The sequence below is a fragment of the Somniosus microcephalus genome, chromosome 3 (genome assembly GCF_052327205.1).
Source record: "Somniosus microcephalus isolate GS21.2 chromosome 3, FLI_Smic_1.0, whole genome shotgun sequence".
Lineage (NCBI taxonomy): Eukaryota > Metazoa > Chordata > Chondrichthyes > Squaliformes > Somniosidae > Somniosus > Somniosus microcephalus.
The window spans coordinates 209,310,306-209,323,930 of NC_140989.1; the positions used below are offsets into that span (position 1 = coordinate 209,310,306).

Below are 13,625 nucleotides of genomic sequence, written 5' to 3' on the forward strand. Positions count from 1 at the left end.
CCATCCCTCAACATCAACTCCCAATCCCTCAACCTCTCCTCCCTCTCCCTCAATCTCTCCTCCCCCTCAATCTCTCCACCCTATCTCTCAACCTCTACTCCCAAGCTCTCAATCTCTCCTCCGTCTCCCTCAATCTCTCCACCCTTTACCTCAATCATTCGTTCCTCTCCCTCAATCTCTCCTCTCCCTCAATCTCTCCTCCTACTCCCTCAATCTCTCCTCTGTTTCCCGCAATCACTCCTCACGCTCCCTCAAGCATTACTTCCTCTCCCTCAACTTCACTTCCGCTCCCTCAATCTCTCCTCACTTTCCCTCAATCTCTCCTCCCTCCCTCAATCTCTCCTCCCTCCCTCAATGTCTCCTCCCTATCCCTCAATCTCTCCTCCTCTCCATCAATCTTTCTTCCCTTTCTCTCAATCTCTCCTCCCTTTCCCTCAATCTCTCCTCCCATTCCCTCAATCTCTCCTCCCTGTCCCTCAATCTTTCCTCCCATTCCCTCAATCTCTCCTCGCTCTCCCTCAATCTCACGTCCACTCCCTCAATCTCTCCTCCCTTTCCCTCAATCTCTCTTCCTCTCCCTCATACGCTCCTCACTTGCCCTCAATCTGTCCTCCCTCTCCCTCAATCAATCCTCCCTCTTCCTCAATCGATCCTCCCTCCCTCAATCTCATATCACTTTCCCTCTATCTCTCCTCCTTTTCTCACAATCTCTCCTCCCAATCCCTCAATCTCTGCTGCCTTTCCCTCATCCCTGCTCCCTCTCCCTCAATCTCTCCTCCCTCTCCCTCAATCTCTCCTCCCTCCCACAATCTATCCTCCCTCTCCCTCAATCTCTCCTCCCTCTCACAATCTATCCTCCCTCTCCCTCAATCTCTCCTCCCTTTGTCTCAATCTTTCCTAGCTCTCCCTCAATCTCTCCTCCCTCAATCTGTGCTTCCTCTCCCTCAATCTCTCATCCTCTCCCTCAATCTCTCTGCCCTTTCCCTTACTCTCCTCTTACTCACTCAATCTCTCCCCCCTTTCTCTCAATCTCTCCTCCCCCCTCAATCTTTCTTCCCTTTCTCTCAATCTCTCCTCCCTGTCCCTCAATCTCTCCTCCCTTTCCCTCAATCTCTCCTCCCTTTCCCTCAATCTCTCCTCCATTTCTCTCAATCTCTCCTCCCTGTCCCTCAATCTCTCCTCCCTTTCCCTCAATCTCTCCTCCCTTTCCCTCAATCTCTCCTCCCAAACCCTCAATCTCTGCTGCCTTTCCCTCATCCCTGCTCCCTCTCCCACAATCTCTCCTCCCTCTCCCTCAATCTCTCCTCCCTCTCACAATCTATCCTCCCTCTCCCTCAATCTCTCCTCCCTTTCTCCCAATCTTTTCCTGCTCTCCCTCAATCTCTCTTCCTCTCCCTCAATCTCTCCTCCCTCGCCCTCAATCTGTGCTTCCTCTCCCTCAATCTCTCTTCCTCTCTCTCAATCTCTCCGCCCTTTCCCTTAATCTACTCATACTCACACAGTCTCTCCTCCAATTCTCTCAATCTCTCCTCCATCTCCCTCAATCTCTCCTCTCTCCCTCAATGTCCCCTCCCTCTTCAATCTCTCCCCCCTTTATCTCAATTTCTCCTGCCACTCCGTCAATCTCTACTCCCTTTCCCTCAATCTCTCTTCCTCTCCCCAATCTCTCCGCCAACCCTCAACAGCTCCTCCCAATCCCTCAACCTCTCCTCCCTCTCCCTCAATCTTTCCTCCCCCCTCAATCTTTCCTCCCTGTCTCTCAACCTCTCATCCCACGTTCTCAATCTCTCCTCCCTCTCCCTCAATCTCTCCTCCATTTCCCTCAAGCATTCCTCCCTCTCCCACAGTCTCTCTTCCTCTCCCTCAACCTCTCCTCCCCCTCAATCTCTCCTCCTACTCCCTCAATCACTCCTCCCTTTCACACAATCACTCTTCACGCTCCCTCAACCATTACTTCCTCTCCCTCAACCTCTCTTCCTCTCCCTCAATCTCTCCTCACTTTCACTCAATCCCTCCTCCATCCCTCAATCTTTCCTCCCTTTCCCTCAATCTCTCCTCCCTCTCCCTCAATCTCTCTCCCTCTCTCTCAATCTCTCCTCCCTTTCTCTCAATCTCTCCTCCCATTCCCTCAATCTCTCCTCCCTCTCCCTCAATCTCACTTCCACTCCCTCAATCTCCCCTCCTTCTTGCTCAATCTCTCCTCACTCCCTTAATCGCTCTTCCTCTCCCTCAATCTCTCCTCCCTCTCCCTCAATCTCTACCCCCTCTCCCTCAATCACTCCTCCCTCTTCATCAATATGTGTTCCTTTCCCTCAATCTCTCTTCCTTTCCCTCAATCTCCCCTCCCAATCCCTCAATCGCTCCTCCCTTTCCCTAAATATCTCTGCCTATCCCTCAAACTCTCCTCCCTTGCCCTCAATCTGTACTCCCTCTCCCTCAATCACTCTACCCTCTCCCTCAATCTCTGTTCCTCTCCCTCAATCTCTCCTCCCCCTCATTCTCTCCTCCTACTCCCTCAATCTCTCCTCCCCCTCAATCTCTCCTCCTACTCACTCAATCGCTCCTCCCTTTCCCACAATCACTCTTCATGCTCCCTCAACCATTACTTCCACTCCCTCAACCTCTCTTCCTCTCCCTCAATCTCTCCTCACTTTCCCTCAATCCCTCCTCCATCCCTCAATCTCTCCTCCCTCTCCCTCAATCTCTCCTCCCTATCACTCAATCTCTCCTCCACTCCTTCAATCTTTCTTCCCTTTCACTCAATCTCTCCTCCCTGTCCCTCAATCTCTCTCACTCTCTCTCAATCTCTCCTCCCTTTCTCTCAATCTCTCCTCCCATTCCCTCAATCTCTCCTCCCTCTCCCTCAATCTCACTTCCACTCCCTCAATCTCTCCTCCTTCTCGCTCAATCTCTCCTAACTCCCTTAATCGCTCTTCCTCTCCCTCAATCTCTCCTCCTACTCCCTCAATCTCTCCTCTGTTTCCCACAATCACTCCTCACGCTCCCTCAAACATTACTTCCTCTCCCTCAACTTCTCTTCCGCTCCCTCAATCTCTCCTCACTTTCCCTCAATCTCTCCTCCCTCCCTCAATCTCTCCTCCCTCTCCCTCAATCTTTCCTCCCATTCCTCAATCTCTCCTCGCTCTCCCTCAATCTCACTTCCACTCCCTCAATCTCTCTTACTCTCCCTCAATCTCTCCTCCCTCACCCATAATCTCTCCTCCCTGTCCCTCAATCTCTCCTCCCTTTCTCTCAATCTCTCCTCCCACTCCTTCAATCTCTCCTCCCTGTCCCTCAATTTCTCCTCCCTTTCCCTCAATCTCTCTTCCTCTCCCTCATACTCTCCTCACTTGCCCTCAATCTGTCCTCCCTCATCCTCAATCTCTCCTCCCTCTCCCACAATCGATCCTCCCTCCCTCAATCTCTTATCACTTTCCCTCTATCTCTCCTCCTTTTCTCTCAATCTCTCCTCCCGCTCCCTCAATCTCTCCTCCCTTTCCATCAAACTCTCTTCCTCGCCCTCAATCTCTCGTCCCTCCTGCAAGCTCTCCTCCTAATCCCTCAATCTCTGCTGCCTTTCACTCATCCCTGCTCCCTCTCCCTCATTCTCTCCGTCCTCTCTCTCAATCTCTCTGCCCTTTCCCTTAATCTCCTCTTACTCACTCAGCCTCTCCTCCCTTTCTCTCAATCTCTCCTCCATCTCCCTCAATCTCTCCACTCTCCCTCAATGTCCCCTCCCTCCCTCAAAATCTCCCCCCTTTCTCTCAATTTCTCCTCCCACTCCCTCAATCTCTACTCCCTTTCCCTCAATCACTCTTCCGCTCCCCAATCTCTCCGCCATCCCTCAACAACTCCTCCCAATCCCTCAACCTCTCTCCCTCTCCCTCAATCTCTCCTCCCCCTCAATCTTTCCTCCATGTCTCTCAACCTCTCCTCCCACGCTCACAATCTCTCCTCCCACTCCCTCAATCACTCCTCCCTCTCCCTCAATCTATCCTCCCTCCCTCAATCTCTCCTCCCTTTCCCTCAATCTCTCCTCCCTTTCCCTCAATCTCTCCTCCCTCTCCCACAATGACTCTTCCTCTCCCTAAATCTCTCCTCCCTTTCCCACAATCTCTCTTCCTCTCCCTCAATCTCTCGTCCCTCCTGCAAGCTCTCCTCCCAATCCCTCAATCTCTGCTGCCTTTCCCTCATCCCTGCTCCCTCACCCCCAAACTCTCCTCCCTCTCCCTCAATCTCTCCTCCCTCCCACAATCTCTCCTCCCTCTCCCTCAATCTCTCCTCCCTCTCACAATCTATCCTCCCTCTCCCTCAATCTCTCCTCCCTTTCTCCCAATCTTTTCATGCTCTCCCTCAATCTCTCTTCCTCTCCCTCAATCTCTCCTCCCTCGCCCTCAATCTGTGCTTCCTCTCCCTCAATCTCTCTTCCTCTCTCTCAATCTCTCCGCCCTTTCCCTTAATCTACTCATACTCACACAGTCTCTCCTCCAATTCTCTCAATCTCTCCTCCATCTCCCTCAATCTCTCCTCTCTCCCTCAATGTCCCCTCCCTCTTCAATCTCTCCCCCCTTTATCTCAATTTCTCCTGCCACTCCGTCAATCTCTACTCCCTTTCCCTCAATCTCTCTTCCTCTCCCCAATCTCTCCGCCATCCCTCAACAGCTCCTCCCAATCCCTCAACCTCTCCTCCCTCTCCCTCAATCTTTCCTCCCCCCTCAATCTTTCCTCCCTGTCTCTCAACCTCTCATCCCACGCTCTCAATCTCTCCTCCCTCTCCCTCAATCTCTCCTCCATTTCCCTCAAGCATTCCTCCCTCTCCCACAGTCTCTCTTCCTCTCCCTCAACCTCTCCTCCCCCTCAATCTCTCCTCCTACTCCCTCAATCACTCCTCCCTTTCCCACAATCACTCTTCACGCTCCCTCAACCATTACTTCCTCTCCCTCAACCTCTCTTCCTCTCCCTCAATCTCTCCTCACTTTCCCTCAATCCCTCCTCCATCCCTCAATCTTTCCTCCCTTTCCCTCAATCTCTCCTCCCTCTCCCTCAATCTCTCTCCCTCTCTCTCAATCTCTCCTCCCTTTCTCTCAATCTCTCCTCCCATTCCCTCAATCTCTCCTCCCTCTCCCTCAATCTCACTTCCACTCCCTCAATCTCTCCTCCTTCTTGCTCAATCTCTCCTCACTCCCTTAATCGCTCTTCCTCTCCCTCAATCTCTCCTCCCTCTCCCTCAATCTCTACCCCCTCTCCCTCAATCACTCCTCCCTCTTCATCAATATGTGTTCCTTTCCCTCAATCTCTCTTCCTTTCCCTCAATCTCCCCTCCCAATCCCTCAATCGCTCCTCCCTTTCCCTAAATATCTCTGCCTATCCCTCAAACTCTCCTCCCTTGCCCTCAATCTGTACTCCCTCTCCCTCAATCACTCTACCCTCTCCCTCAATCTCTGTTCCTCTCCCTCAATCTCTCCTCCCCCTCATTCTCTCCTCCTACTCCCTCAATCTCTCCTCCCCCTCAATCTCTCCTCCTACTCACTCAATCGCTCCTCCCTTTCCCACAATCACTCTTCATGCTCCCTCAACCATTACTTCCACTCCCTCAACCTCTCTTCCTCTCCCTCAATCTCTCCTCACTTTCCCTCAATCCCTCCTCCATCCCTCAATCTCTCCTCCCTCTCCCTCAATCTCTCCTCCCTATCACTCAATCTCTCCTCCACTCCTTCAATCTTTCTTCCCTTTCACTCAATCTCTCCTCCCTGTCCCTCAATCTTTCCTCCCTTTCCCTCAATCTCTCCTCCCTCTCCCTCAATCTCTCTCACTCTCTCTCAATCTCTCCTCCCTTTCTCTCAATCTCTCCTCCCATTCCCTCAATCTCTCCTCCCTCTCCCTCAATCTCACATCCACTCCCTCAATCTCTCCTCCTTCTCGCTCAATCTCTCCTAACTCCCTTAATCGCTCTTCCTCTCCCTCAATCTCTCCTCCTACTCCCTCAATCTCTCCTCTGTTTCCCACAATCACTCCTCACGCTCCCTCAAACATTACTTCCTCTCCCTCAACTTCTCTTCCGCTCCCTCAATCTCTCCTCACTTTCCCTCAATCTCTCCTCCCTCCCTCAATCTCTCCTCCCTCTCCCTCAATCTCTCCTCCCTATCACTCAATCTCTCCTCCACTCCTTCAATCTTTCTTCCCTTTCACTCAATCTCTCCTCCCTGTCCCTCAATCTTTCCTCCCTTTCCCTCAATCTCTCCTCCCTCTCCCTCAATCTCTCTCACTCTCTCTCAATCTCTCCTCCCTTTCTCTCAATCTCTCCTCCCATTCCCTCAATCTCTCCTCCCTCTCCCTCAATCTCACTTCCACTCCCTCAATCTCTCCTCCTTCTCGCTCAATCTCTCCTAACTCCCTTAATCGCTCTTCCTCTCCCTCAATCTCTCCTCCTACTCCCTCAATCTCTCCTCTGTTTCCCACAATCACTCCTCACGCTCCCTCAAACATTACTTCCTCTCCCTCAACTTCTCTTCCGCTCCCTCAATCTCTCCTCACTTTCCCTCAATCTCTCCTCCCTCCCTCAATCTCTCCTCCCTCTCCCTCAATCTTTCCTCCCATTCCTCAATCTCTCCTCGCTCTCCCTCAATCTCACTTCCACTCCCTCAATCTCTCTTACTCTCCCTCAATCTCTCCTCCCTCACCCATAATCTCTCCTCCCTGTCCCTCAATCTCTCCTCCCTTTCTCTCAATCTCTCCTCCCACTCCTTCAATCTCTCCTCCCTGTCCCTCAATTTCTCCTCCCTTTCCCTCAATCTCTCTTCCTCTCCCTCATACTCTCCTCACTTGCCCTCAATCTGTCCTCCCTCATCCTCAATCACTCCTCCCTCTCCCACAATCGATCCTCCCTCCCTCAATCTCTTATCACTTTCCCTCTATCTCTCCTCCTTTTCTCTCAATCTCTCCTCCCGCTCCCTCAATCTCTCCTCCCTTTCCATCAAACTCTCTTCCTCGCCCTCAATCTCTCGTCCCTCCTGCAAGCTCTCCTCCTAATCCCTCAATCTCTGCTGCCTTTCACTCATCCCTGCTCCCTCTCCCTCATTCTCTCCGTCCTCTCCCTCAATCTCTCTTCCTCTCTCTCAATCTCTCTGCCCTTTCCCTTAATCTCCTCTTACTCACTCAGCCTCTCCTCCCTTTCTCTCAATCTCTCCTCCATCTCCCTAAATCTCTCCACTCTCCCTCAATGTCCCCTCCCTCCCTCAAAATCTCCCCCCTTTCTCTCAATTTCTCCTCCCACTCCCTCAATCTCTACTCCCTTTCCCTCAATCACTCTTCCGCTCCCCAATCTCTCCGCCATCCCTCAACAACTCCTCCCAATCCCTCAACCTCTCTCCCTCTCCCTCAATCTCCCCTCCCCCTCAATCTTTCCTCCATGTCTCTCAACCTCTCCTCACACGCTCACAATCTCTCCTCCCACTCCCTCAATCACTCCTCCCTCTCCCTCAATCTATCCTCCCTCCCTCAATCTCTCCTCCCTTTCCCTCAATCTCTCCTCCCTTTCCCTCAATCTCTCCTCCCTCTCCCACAATGACTCTTCCTCTCCCTAAATCTCTCCTCCCTTTCCCACAATCTCTCTTCCTCTCCCTCAATCTCTCGTCCCTCCTGCAAGCTCTCCTCCCAATCCCTCAATCTCTGCTGCCTTTCCCTCATCCCTGCTCCCTCGCCCCCAAACTCTCCTCCCTCTCCCTCAATCTCTCCTCCCTCCCACAATCTATCCTCCCTCTCCCTCAATCTCTCCTCCCTTTCTCTCAATCTTTCCTAGCTCTCCCTCAATCTCTCCGCCCTCGCCCCCAATCTGTGCTTCCTCTCCCTCAATCTCTCTTCCTCTCTCTCAATCTCTCTGCCCTTTCCCTTAACCTCCTCTTACTCACTCAGCCTCTCCTCCCTTTCTCTCAACCTCTCCCCCATCTCCCTCAATCTCTCCTCTCTCCCTCAATGTCCCCTCCCTCCCTCAATCTCTCCCCCCTTTCTCTCAATTTCTCCTCCCACTCCCTCTATCTCTACTACCTTTCCCTCAATCTCTCTTCCTCTCCCCAATCTCTCCGCCATCCCTCAACAGCTCCTCCCAATCCCTCAACCTCTCCTCCCTCTCCCTCAATCTCTCCTCCCCCTCAATCTTTCCTCCATGTCTCTCAACCTCTCCTCCCACGCTCTCAATCTCTCCTCCCTCTCCCTCAATCTCTCCTCCCCTTCCCTCAAGCATTCCTCCCTCTCCCACAATCTCTCTTCCTCTCCCTCAATCTCTCCTCCCCCTCAATCTCTCCTCCTACTCCCTCAATCACTCCTCCCTTTCCCACAATCACTCCTCACGCTCCCTCAACCATTACTTCCTCTCCCTCAACCTCTCTTCCTCTCCCTCAATCTCTCCTCACTTTCCGTCAATCCCGCCTCCATCCCTCAATCTCTACTCCCTGTCCCTCAATCTTTCCTCCCTTTCCCTCAATCTCTCCTCCCTCTCCCTAAATCTCTCTCCCTCTCTCTCAATCTCTCCCCCCTTCTCTCCATCTCTCCTCCCATTCCCTCAATCTCTCCTCCCTCTCCCTCAATCTCACTTCCACTCGCTCAATCTCTCCTCCTTCTCACTCAATCTCTCCTCACTCCCTTAATCGCTCTTCCTCTCCCTCAATCTCTCCTCCCTCTCCCTCAATCTCTACCCCCTCTCCCTCAATCACTCCTCCCTCTCCCTCAATATGTGTTCCTTTCCCTCAATCTCTCTTCCTTTCCCTCAATCTCTCCTCCCACTACCTCAATCGCTCCTCCCTTTCCCTCAATATCTCTGCCTCTCCCTCAAACTCTCCTTCCTTGCCCTCAATCTGTACTCCCTCACCCTCAATCACTCCACCCTCTCCCTCAATCTCTCTTCCTCTCCCTCAATCTCTCCTCCCCCTCAATCTCTCCTCCGACTCCCTTAATCGCTCCTCCCTTTCCCACAATCACTCTTCACGCTCCTGTTGTGTATGTAATATGTGTGCTACTTTGAACCTATGGACAGGACTGCACTACTTGTTGGGCGTAGTGATACGCAGTACCACTCCTGGCCATAGGGGTATAAATAGTACTGTGGGTACTGATCTCCCCTCAGTTCCCGCCTGTGGGCATGAAGTAAAGACCTATGTATAGTCCCTACCTCCAACCAGTAAAGACCTGTTTGAGTTATACGTTTAAGTCTTTGTGTTAATTGTTCAATACAATACACATACTTAACACTGGCGACGAGTCAGGTTCTTACCCTGCGGCAGTTGAAGAGAGGTTTCAAACATCACCACCCCACTAGAAGCGACAGGCTTTAGGACTCTGAAGCCTCCATCAGCGACTGAGCACTGGAGTGCAGCAAACATCCTGACAGCTTCCAGCGACTGACAGAAGTCTTTCTGCAGTTTCCTTGTTCAACCTAGGTGGTGGGGTAAGCCGTGCAGTGTTGGCTGCAAAGACAGGGCTGGGGAAGTTGGAGAAGATAAGGGCGATCGCAATCCCTGATAAGAGCCGCGGTGAAACGCGCGAGCGGGTAAGCCAGAGCCCGGGAGGGAGCGAGCAAGAGCCCCGCGCGAGCGGGTGAGCCAGAGGCCGGGAGCCGCTTCAAGTGCGAGGCGCAGCGCGGGCCAGCGATCGGGACCAAAGATAAGGGCCGCACTCGGGGGCTGAAGGGAGACGGCGTCGGGGGACGGGTGAAGACCGCCAAGCGCGGGAAACTGCCATTTTGTGGGCGGAGGACGACGGCAAGAGCGGGAAGCCGCCATCTTTGATAACAAGTAAACAAAATAAAATCTGAGAAATTGCAAATCTACAATGCCTAAACATGGGAATATTAGCACCTTTGATAGTGACCTCGAAGATTGGGCCATATATGTTGAAAGAGTAAAAAATTATTGTAAGGCCAATAAAATTCGTGACCAAGATAAAGCTCTAACATTATTAAATTTAATGGGTGCGAAGACATACGGGCAATTGAAACACCTGTTATCACCAGATGAACCAGCGGATAAGACGTTCGATGAGATTGTTACTGTCCTGAAAGATCATCTAAACCCCACGCCGCTGATGCTAGCAGAACAATTTAAATTTTATGACAGAAGGCAGCTACAGCATGAAAGCAATGCTGAATATTTGCTGGAATTGCGTAAATTAGCGAAATATTGCCAGTTTGGAACGGGACTGACAGAGGCACTTCGAGACAAATTTGTGTGTGGTTTATTTAAACAGGATACACAAAAGCGACTGCTCGAGGAGAATGAGCTGACGCTTGAGAAGGCGGTCACTATGGCAGCAGCACACGAAGCCGCAGCGAGAGGCACGGCAGTAATGCAGCTACGGTCACCGGAGCTCAGTGCACACAAATTGGGTGTGAGTTCTGGCAAATGTTATCATTGTGGAAAGACAACGCATGATCAGAACCAGTGTTGGTTTAAAAACCAAGAATGTAGAACTTGTGGTAGGCTTGGACATATAGCTAGAGTATGCAGGTCAGCGAAGAAGACCAGCAACAAGAAGTCACCGCAAGGGAAATACGCAAAGGTACACAAGGTGGCCGAACAGGAGTCCGATTCAGACGCAAGCAGTTTTGAACTGGCTAGCTTAAGGGTACTCAACGTTGGTAAGGGTGCAGACCTCCAGACAATTTGGGTTACTCTTCAGATAGAAGGAGTCCAAGTAAAAATGGAATTGGACACTGGATCGGCATTGTCGGTCATGAATAAGAAAGATTACAGAAGGTTATTCCAACATATTCCCCTACAGGATACGGAGATTATATTGACAACCTACACGGGGCAGAGAGTGTACCCCATCGGGACAATAAAGGTTGCAGTGGCCAACAAGGGCGAAGGAAGTCAAATAATGGACTTATATGTGCTACCGGACGGAGGTCCACCACTACTAGGCCGGGAGTGGTTTAGAAACATAAATATGGACTGGCATTCGCTAAAAGCCATAAAGAGTGAGAACTCGGTGCAGATAATCAGCCCAGACTCTAGAACTGATGATGGTAAGACCAACCCATGTGCAAAAGACAAAGTTTCAGCACAGAATTCCACTGAGCAACAACAACATAGTTTAACAGAGAATTCTGAGTCTGTCAAGTCTACTGATATGCACATTTTTGAGGGACACTGGGCTCGAACTCAAATCCATTTCAAACTACAACAGCAATTAGAACAAATGCTTCGCCGTTGTGAGCAAGAGTTGAATGCAACGAAAGAGTTCTTTGATATAGAGTTGGAGAATCTGGAAAGACAACAGAAGCAGCTGATGGAGAAAATGGAGCAGGAGCACACAAAACGTCTGATGTCAGAGGAGTTAACGGTCAGCCAACTCCTGCATATGCTGAAGGACAGGACTCTGAAATGGGAAAAACTTGAACACGAACTTCAATATTCAAATGAAAGGGGTTCGGAGCTCTCAAAGGTTATTGGAAGAGCTGAGGTGGCAACACAGACTGAGATGACTGCAACAGAGCAGCCCTTGGATGCCAAAAGTACGCTGACTCACGTCAACGTAGAACAACAGACCGCTGAAACAGCTGCTCCGGTAGAGGGATTGAATAGTCCGATCAATCAATCTCCAAAAGAAGTTGAAGTAGTAAAATCTCAAATGAGGTCATTAGTAAACGACTTGCTGAAAGCCCAGAAAAAGCTGGATGAAGAGGTACGCATGAAGAAGTCTCTTCAGGAAAGATGTCTGGACTTGGAACAAAAGCTGGCTAACGCCCAGCTGGGTATGGAGGAAATAGAAGACCCTCTCGCTGGCCTAGATCAGGACGACACCGAATATTACTATGTCCTGTCCTGCCCAACTTGTAACTTCGACTCCCACCATACAGAAATCATGGAGGAGCACCGAAAGTCTACGGAACATCGGGAGAAGGTGGCTCTACTACGGAAAAAGGAGGGAGAGAAGGAGGAACTGCGCATGCAGCTGGCAGCTGACAGTGGAGCCCAGAGAGTCTCCAAGAAGCAGAAAAGGAAAAGTCGAAACAGAAGATGACCCATCTGAACCATTATTACCTCTACCAGATCACACACGTGGTCCCTCCGAACGGAACCAATTCAGTTCGGAAGTTCAAACTGTTAAATCCATGGAAGGACTATTGAATGAGTCACTCCAGCAACGTGAACCGACTCCACCACAGAGATTGAATCTGTGAACTGTTTTCCGCAGAGACTGAATCTGTGATCTGTTTTGACATGAAGTTATCTATGTATCTATGTTACTCTGTTATGTAAACCTGAAGTTATATATGTATATATGTTATTACGTTATGTTAAATGGGGAGATGACTGTAAAGCTAGGAAGGGAGGAATGTTGCGTATGTAATATGTGTGCTACTTTGAACCTATGGACAGGACTGCACTACTTGTTGGGCGTAGTGATACGCAGTACCACTCCTGGCCATAGGGGTATAAATAGTACTGTGGGTACTGATCTCCCCTCAGTTCCCGCCTGTGGGCATGAAGTAAAGACCTATGTATAGTCCCTACCTCCAACCAGTAAAGACCTGTTTGAGTTATACGTTTAAATCTTTGAGATAATTGTTCAATACAATACACATACTTAACAGCTCCCTCAACCATTACTTCCTCTCCCTCAACATCTCTACCTCTCCCTCAATCTCTCCTCCCTCTCCCTCAATCTCTCCTCCCTATCACTCAATCTCTCCCCCACTCCTTCAGTCGTTCTTCCCTTTCTCTCAATCTCTCCTCCCTGTCCCTCAATCTTTCCTCCCTTTCCCTCAATCTCTCCTCAATCTCTCTCCCTCTCTCTCAATCTCTCCTCCCTTTCTCTCAATCTCTCATCCCATTCCCTCAGTCTCTCCTCCCTTTCCCTCAATCTCACTTCCACTCCCTCAATCTCTCCTCCTTCTCGCTCAATCTCTCATCACTCCCTTAATCGCTCTTCCTCTCCCTCAATCTCTTCTCCCCCTCAATCTCTCCTCCTACTCCCTCAATCTCTCCTCCCCCTCAATCTCTCCTCCTACTCACTCAATCGCTCCTCCCTTTCCCACAATCACTCTTCACGCTCCCTCAACCATTACTTCCACTCCCTCAACCTCTCTTCCTCTCCCTCAATCTCTCCTCACTTTCCCTCAATCCCTCCTCCATCCCTCAATCTCTCCTCCCTCTCCCTCAATCTCTCCTCCCTATCACTCAATCTCTCCTCCACTCCTTCAACCTTTCTTCCCTTTCACTCAATCTCTCCTCCCTGTCCCTCAATCTTTCCTCCCTTTCCCTCAATCTCTCCTCCCTCTCCCTCAATCTCTCTCACTCTCTCTCAATCTCTCCTCCCTTTCTCTCAATCTCTCCTCCCATTCCCTCAATCTCTCCTCCCTCTCCCTCAATCTCACTTCCACTCCCTCAATCTCTCCTCCTTCTCGCTCAATCTCTCCTCCTTCTCGCTCAATCTCTCCTCACTCCCTTAATCGCTCTTCCTCTCCCTCATCTCTCCTCCCTCTCCCTCAATATCTACCCCCTCTCCCTCAATCTCTCCTCCCACTCCCTCAATCGCTCCTCCCTTTCCCTCAATATCTCTTCCTCTCCCTCAAACTCTGCTCCCTTGCCCTCAATCTGTTCTCCCTCTCCCTCAATCACTCCTCCCTC

The 13,625-nt window shown here is 50.8% G+C and overlaps 2 pseudogenes; both read right to left on the minus strand.

The window, feature by feature from the left end:
• Positions 1–996: 996 nt before the first annotated feature.
• On the minus strand, positions 997–2,311 carry LOC147121686 (uncharacterized; annotated as a pseudogene).
• A 612-nt stretch (positions 2,312–2,923) lies between these two features.
• LOC147121687 (uncharacterized) overlaps positions 2,924–13,625 on the minus strand; it is a 29,608-nt pseudogene continuing 18,906 nt past the window's right edge.